Source organism: Pinus tabuliformis, chromosome Q, assembly GCF_031772625.1.
Source record: "Pinus tabuliformis cultivar Carrire ecotype Pingquan chromosome Q, CPIR1, whole genome shotgun sequence".
In the NCBI taxonomy this organism is placed as follows: domain Eukaryota; kingdom Viridiplantae; phylum Streptophyta; class Pinopsida; order Pinales; family Pinaceae; genus Pinus; species Pinus tabuliformis.
This window is the reverse complement of record NC_142296.1, coordinates 661,522,987-661,529,889: the sequence shown is the minus strand read 5'-3', so window position 1 is coordinate 661,529,889 and position 6,903 is coordinate 661,522,987. Positions and strand designations below refer to the sequence as shown.

The following is a 6,903-nucleotide window of genomic DNA, read 5'->3' as shown; positions in this document are numbered from 1 at the left end:
CTTTCATTAAGTAGAAAATAAGGCATGTACCATTGGTACACACAATTCTTGTTGTTGGTTTCAACATCCAAAAATGTTGTTTAGGGATTCAAAAATGCCCTTGAAGTTTATGACTAAAAAATCATAATAAATGTTATATCGAATTCATAATAGAATATTGATGTTTCTTTGATACATGGGCCTAATATGGCATCTCATTCCACATGGCACCCTGTGATTGGTTCCATGTCACTTCTTCTTCTACCTTCCTGTTTCATCACCACCTAACCTTATATTTCTTTTCCTTCGCCTTCCTTTCTTTTTCCATTTACTTCACATATTTCTTCTTCCACTATCTTCTTTACTTTATTTTTATTTTCGTTATCTTTGTTATTCTCTGATCCCACCTATGCTCGCCATTCCACCCTACACTCGTTAATGCCCCACTATCTATTGGTAACTATTCATTAGTGGAGGGGATGAGCAGATCCCATCTCCCCTTTATATCCCCTAGGTGCACAAGTTGCACCCCACATATCTAAAAAAAATGATAAAGCCCGCCAAAATCAATGAAGCTCGAGCATTTGATTTTGTGGAAGGTAATTTCCCTAAGCACTCTTAGAAAACAAAATCACCCTTCATCCACTTAATGGTCATCCATTTGTTTTGGGCATTGGGGAAATTTTCCAAAACCATTTCCTATAGCCCTTGAAAACCACTTTCTATTTGGCCAATTTCATTTAGGTAATGTGATATCCATGTCCAACTTGATCTTGCCATAGCATGTCCCAGATCTTTGCCTATGCCATAATTGCTTACCACATGGTAGTTGACACCCACCACCATGGAACTACCATGTCTCCTAACACTTCCCATTCATGTGGCCTCCATGTCACTTTTTCACATCACCAAGTATAAATAAATCCAAAAATCCAAAGATTCAAAATTTGTAATTGTAGTGATTCCCCCAACTCATCGTTTGCACCAACATTTAACTAGGTCCCTTGCCCATGTAGCCTTGGCACTGCAAAGCTAGGATGTGATACCAATATGTGATGTACTTGGGGTAATTTGGAACGTACCCATGCCAATGGCACACTCAAAAAACCAATTTTAAATCAAGAAAATATAGAAACAATGCGTGATATTCAAGAACTAATGTAAATAACAAAGGAGTGCTAAATATATGCCATGTAAATGATGATAAGTATACACTGTAGTGAAAGAATGATAACCATTAAAATATACAATGAAATAAATACACAATGATCAAAGAGGAACTTATCTTTATAAAATATTTTCCAACAGATTGTAGATATCGGGGGTTCTACTCAATCAAAAGATTTGTTTCTCATTCAGTCTCTATAATATGCCATCCTTGAACTTGGGCTATAATACCACATGAATGGGTGGCTACGTGAACTCTATCTCTAATGGGAAACCAACTCCCAATCTTTCTTTATTCATACATACACACAACAATCACAACTACATAATTGCTCAAAGCACCCCATGAAAATATACTCCTAACTCTCTTTCCCGTTTAATGTGTACAACATAAGGAAAATAGCCTGCTTCTCTACAATGAAATCCCTCAAGTTATTTGGTTTCCCTTCACAAATCAAGGAAAATAATACCCCACTCTATAATGTAATCCCTCAAGCTATTCTATATCCCTCTAAGGCTCTAGTGGTATTAGCTAGGAAATACCAATGCAAAAAGCTCTTAGCCATGGACCATTTTACAAACAATTCCAATGCATATTAGCACTTTGATACCTTCTCATGCTAGAATTTATAAGCATGATCACACAACTAACAAATATTTCACAATAATAGAATTCTTCTTATACCCATAGAAATTAGAACCATAAAATGAATAACAACAATCACATATGCACTAAAGCAACAACAATAACAACTATATAATTACTCAATTAACCCCATGAAAACATACTCTAGCTCTCTTTCCCCTTTAATGTGCATAACCCAAAGAAAAGAGTCTCCTTCTCTACCATGCAATCCCTCGAGTTATTATATTTCCCTTCATAACTCAATGAAAAAAATCCCCCTCTACAATGTAATCTCTCAAATTATTTTATATCCCTCGAAGTGCTACCAGCCAAAAAAATATCAATAAAACTCTTAGGCATGGACCATTTTACAAACTATTCCAATGCATATTACCACTTTGACACCTTCTGGGGCTAAAATTTACGAGTATTACCCTACCATTCCAATGCCCATTACCATTCTGAGACCTTCTCGGGCTAGAATTTACCAATGTTACCCCACGACGAACCGCAATCTCTCAATAATATAATTCTTCTTCTACCCCTCGAAATTAGAACCATAAAAAGAAGGGCCATAATAAAGAACGAACCCCCAACAAGGCAATAAGGTGCTCATAATGCCACATGGCTTCCGTAATAAGCTTACATATCCACCGTTTGCTCAACTTGTTCAAATGAATACGGCCGACGTAAGAGTTTTTGTGTTTCGGTAATATGCAACAAGAAAATCTAGGAACCCCTATATATATCGGTGCGTTACATGTCCTCTCAACGTCATCGATTTCTAAAGGCCTTCTAACGTCTAATCTCAGAATCAGTTTCGGGTGGATCGTATTCAAATCAAGAGCACGGTACGTGTGAGTTACAGAGGGTTGTGAGGCGCACAAGTTTGGAAAACAATGGCGAGTAAGCGTATAATGAAGGAGCTTCAGGATTTACAGAAAAATCTGCCGTCATTCTGTAGCAGCGTTGGACCCGTAGGAGATGATATATCTCACTGGCAGGCACATATTATGGGGCCAGCTGACACCCCATTTACTGGGGGAATTTTTAGGATAGACATCCACATCCCTCGAGATTACCCGTTCCAGCCTCCCAAAGTTACTTTCCGGACAAAAGTTTATCATCCAAACATTAACTCTAACGGCAACGTCTGTCTTGAGGTTTTGAAGGAGAAATGGTGCCCTGCACATACAATTTCCCAGATACTGTTGTCAATATTCTCTCTTCTAAGTGTCCCAAACATTGAAGATCCTCTTGTCCCTGAAATTGCCCAGATTTACAATAACGATAGACGTAGTTATGAGGAGACAGCGAAGTTGTGGACACACAATTATGCCACCAATTAAATGTCAGTTTTTCCTTTCATGTTTTTTTTTTCTTTTTTCTTTTTTAGTTGGGAACTCGGTAAATTTCATCAGATTTTACAATACTATCATGAATATGTCTGGTTATGGACTATCATGAATACTATCAGATTTTACAATACTATCATGAATATGTCTGGTTCTGGACTATCATGAATATGTCGAATTGAAGGTGTTTGTTGTTTTATTTATTGTGCTTAACGTTCAAATTATGAAATGTGTATTATTTTAGCTTGCTTAATCTTCAAATTGTTAAAAAGATTAGAGCATTATTTATTTTATATATTATATAATTTTTCTTTGTTGGTTAATGGCATTGATTTATGTGTGCTTTTAATTTATATATTATATTAGCCTTATAGATTAAATGGTTGTCGATAGACATCAATCTATTCACAATAAACTGAAATGTCAATAGACATCAATTTATATCACAATCATGCTCTGAGCTAAATTGCTACAAGCTACCATCTACATCTAGGTAATTTTTCCAATGATTTGATAATGGAAGGATATTCTAGGAAATTTTCTCAATGATTTGATAATGGAAGGATATTTTTATCCACCATCTATATAGATAAGACTTAAACTATAGTTTCTCTCATGATTTGTCATTTTATCAAGTGGAACCATCACCTGTCTAATGAACTAGATATGATGCAATGGGTGATTGTGCCATTACAAAATTTGTGAGCTTGATTTGACTAGACCAACCCCCTATTTCAAAACTTCATTAGTTTTCCTCAAATTCAATTATTTGTATCCTTCGTTACTAACATCTCAGACTTTGCCCTCTTGATGTGCATTTTCTTCAATCCCTACTCTACATTTTCTTTGACCACCTACATTTCCCTTGCTCCTCTTGCTTTTGATTTTACTCCATCCATCTTACTTTGCATTTCCTTCAAACCTCTTACCTTCTCACTGCATGTACGTGGAACTTATTGTAACAATATTTCAATGATAATGTTCATTGTTGTGGTTTGAAACCTCACGGAAATTAATTTACTTTGAAGTTAAAAATATTGGTTACTAAATTTGTATTACCGTTTATAATACTTTAAATAAGAAAGTTAATTGAAATAATAACAAGCTAACATGCAAATAAATGACCTGCATTAATACCAAAATGTAATATGCTATTTTTCTTTTTAAATATTTTTGGTTAGTAGAGGAAATTTCACTTGCAATTGGTATAGTGTCTCTCATATAGAGGAAAGTACTCTATGTAGAAGTTAGATCTCTAATATAGATAAACATGTTATAAAATTTAGATTATAAAGACAAAAATATCCTTTATTCAAAATGGACTCCAATAACAACATGATTAAAAAGAAAAAAGAATTATATACAACTTGAAGTTCATGCCAACATCATATTAAGAGATTCATACTTTATGATTGACTTGTAAATAATAATTTTACTTTAGAATAAGAGATTAAGATGAAGTTGATTTTTTTAAATAGAGATTGTGTAGTGATTGTATGACCACTCACTACATCATATTTGGATGCACAATCTCAATACATAAATTTTGGATTCATTCAAAGGTATGATGCATCCTAAGTAAAGTTATGGTTAAAAGTTCTATTAATCGTGGATATAGTATCTAGCTAGAAAACCACCCCCACCATAGCATTAAGTGCCTTGCTAGCATGCTAAGTTGGTACCTATCATGGACTGCTTTTATCCTTACCCAAATTTTATTATCATATATAATGCTATAAATAATGGCAAGATAAGTTAACTATTTGAAACGTACATTAAAATAAAAATAGTGTTTGTAGAGAATCAGGGGCAGAGGTGGTCTTAAGGTCATTCGCAAAGGCCTAGGAATCCCTTGATTGGTTTTGGTGGGATACATGGTAAAGCCTGAGGGAGGAGTCTCCGTTTAGGGCCTAGTGATCTTGGTTTCGATTGCGGTGAAGCTTGAGAGATTGGTGTTGGTTTAGGGCCTAGTGATTGTTGAGTCATGGAAAAGGTATGCATATGTTATTTATTTCATTATCCTTTTCTTTAGTTATATCCCTTTTATATCCCAAAATGCTAATATATCAAAGGATTATGCTAAGAATGAGGAAATTATCTTTAATCATGATTTAGCTTATTTTTTTTCCTTCTTTATGCAGGAAAAAGATGAAATGAGACAACTGTTGTTCCCTAACCAAGATACAACGAAGAGGCAGCAAGCCCAGTGAGGAGCGTGGCAGTTACAAATAAGAACCAATTGAATCACAGGATCAGCGCAAGGAGGAAAAGTTAACTGAAGTTGGAAGATTATGTGAATCCCTCAGGATCTCTTAATCCTGAGGGATCGTTTTTACTATTTATCTTTTACCTCTTTGCCATTGTAAAAGGCAACGATTTTAGTTGAGACAGGAAACTAATTGGAGAATTACTATTATATTTGTAAGTTTGATCATTGACTCTCGCTGTTGAAGCCAAGTACGAACTAGCTGTAACGATTTTGCAATGATTAATATATAAAAGCAGTTGTTGTTCCTTCCCATCTACTGAAGTAATCCGGCGGTGTTCACTGGCGGCTAAGGGTGTGACCCTGGTGGATTCACTTGTTGTTCTTGTACCATGCATTTCTGATCTACGCAATGTGATGGTTTGATTGAATTTCTACTTTCTGCAATTGTATCGCTTTATTGTTTCTTGCTTTCCAGTATTAACATAATCATTCTGCTTTGTGTAATTTGTAGTAGTGTTCTTGATTCAGTTTGTTGTTATTTTAGAGTCAATCATTCAATTACATATTCTGGTTAAGATTATCAACTGTAAAGAACATTGACTATTGTTGTCAAAGCTCTCAGATTGGGATCATTTACTGCTTATATTGGTTATTGATGATTGTATTCAATTTGAATTAAATCGGTTAAAAGGGGAATGAGTTATTACTACTGTGTCCTTGACTGATGTTTGTTGTTACTTTGATGAATGTCTGATTTAGTTTTATTTGAGGATTGGATTATCTTTTAATTGCAATTAGAGTTTACTTGCTGCATCCATTTACTCTTGTATTTGAAAGAATTGTACTGCAATTTAGAAGCATTACTCTTTGAGTTAAATAGCCACCACATACTGTGTACAATCTTGGGAAATTTCATCAGATTTTACAATACTATCATGAAAAGATTAGGCCATTATTTATTTTATATATTATATAATTTTTTTGTGGGTTGATGGCATTGACTTTGTTGTAGTTGATTTAGGTTTGTTTTTAATTTATATATTAGTTTAGTCTTATAGACTAAATAGTTGTCGATAGACATCAATCTATTCACAGTATAGTGAAATGTCAATAGACATCAATTTATATCACAATCATGCTTTGAGCTAAAAAGCTAGTCAAGAACCATGATAGTCACAATCATGCTCTGAGTTAAAAAGCTACAAGCTACCATCTACATCTAGGTAATTTTATCAATGATTTGATAATGGGAGGATATTCTACGTAATTTTCTCAATGATTTGATAATGGAAGGATATTCTACGTAATTTTCTCAATGATTTGATAATGAATTTTTTTATGTTCCTACTTATGGGTTAGTTTTCATTCAACCACATAGATAACACGTCAATAAATTTTGAAATGGAAAATGGTTGGGAAATCCTTGATTTCATACATTAATTTGTGTTATGATGAAAAATATCCTCATATTATTAACTATTTATACATTTTTATTTTTTAAAGAATGGAAATTCTGAAAACCCTATTTTGAAATAGACCTGGCCTATTAGCCTCAATATTAAAGGAAA

General features: G+C 34.1%; 1 pseudogene; it reads left to right on the top strand.

The window, feature by feature from the left end:
- The first annotated feature begins 2,670 nt into the window (after nt 1-2,670).
- On the top strand, nt 2,671-3,120 carry LOC149221275 (ubiquitin-conjugating enzyme E2 28 pseudogene; annotated as a pseudogene).
- Nucleotides 3,121-6,903: the final 3,783 nt, after the last annotated feature.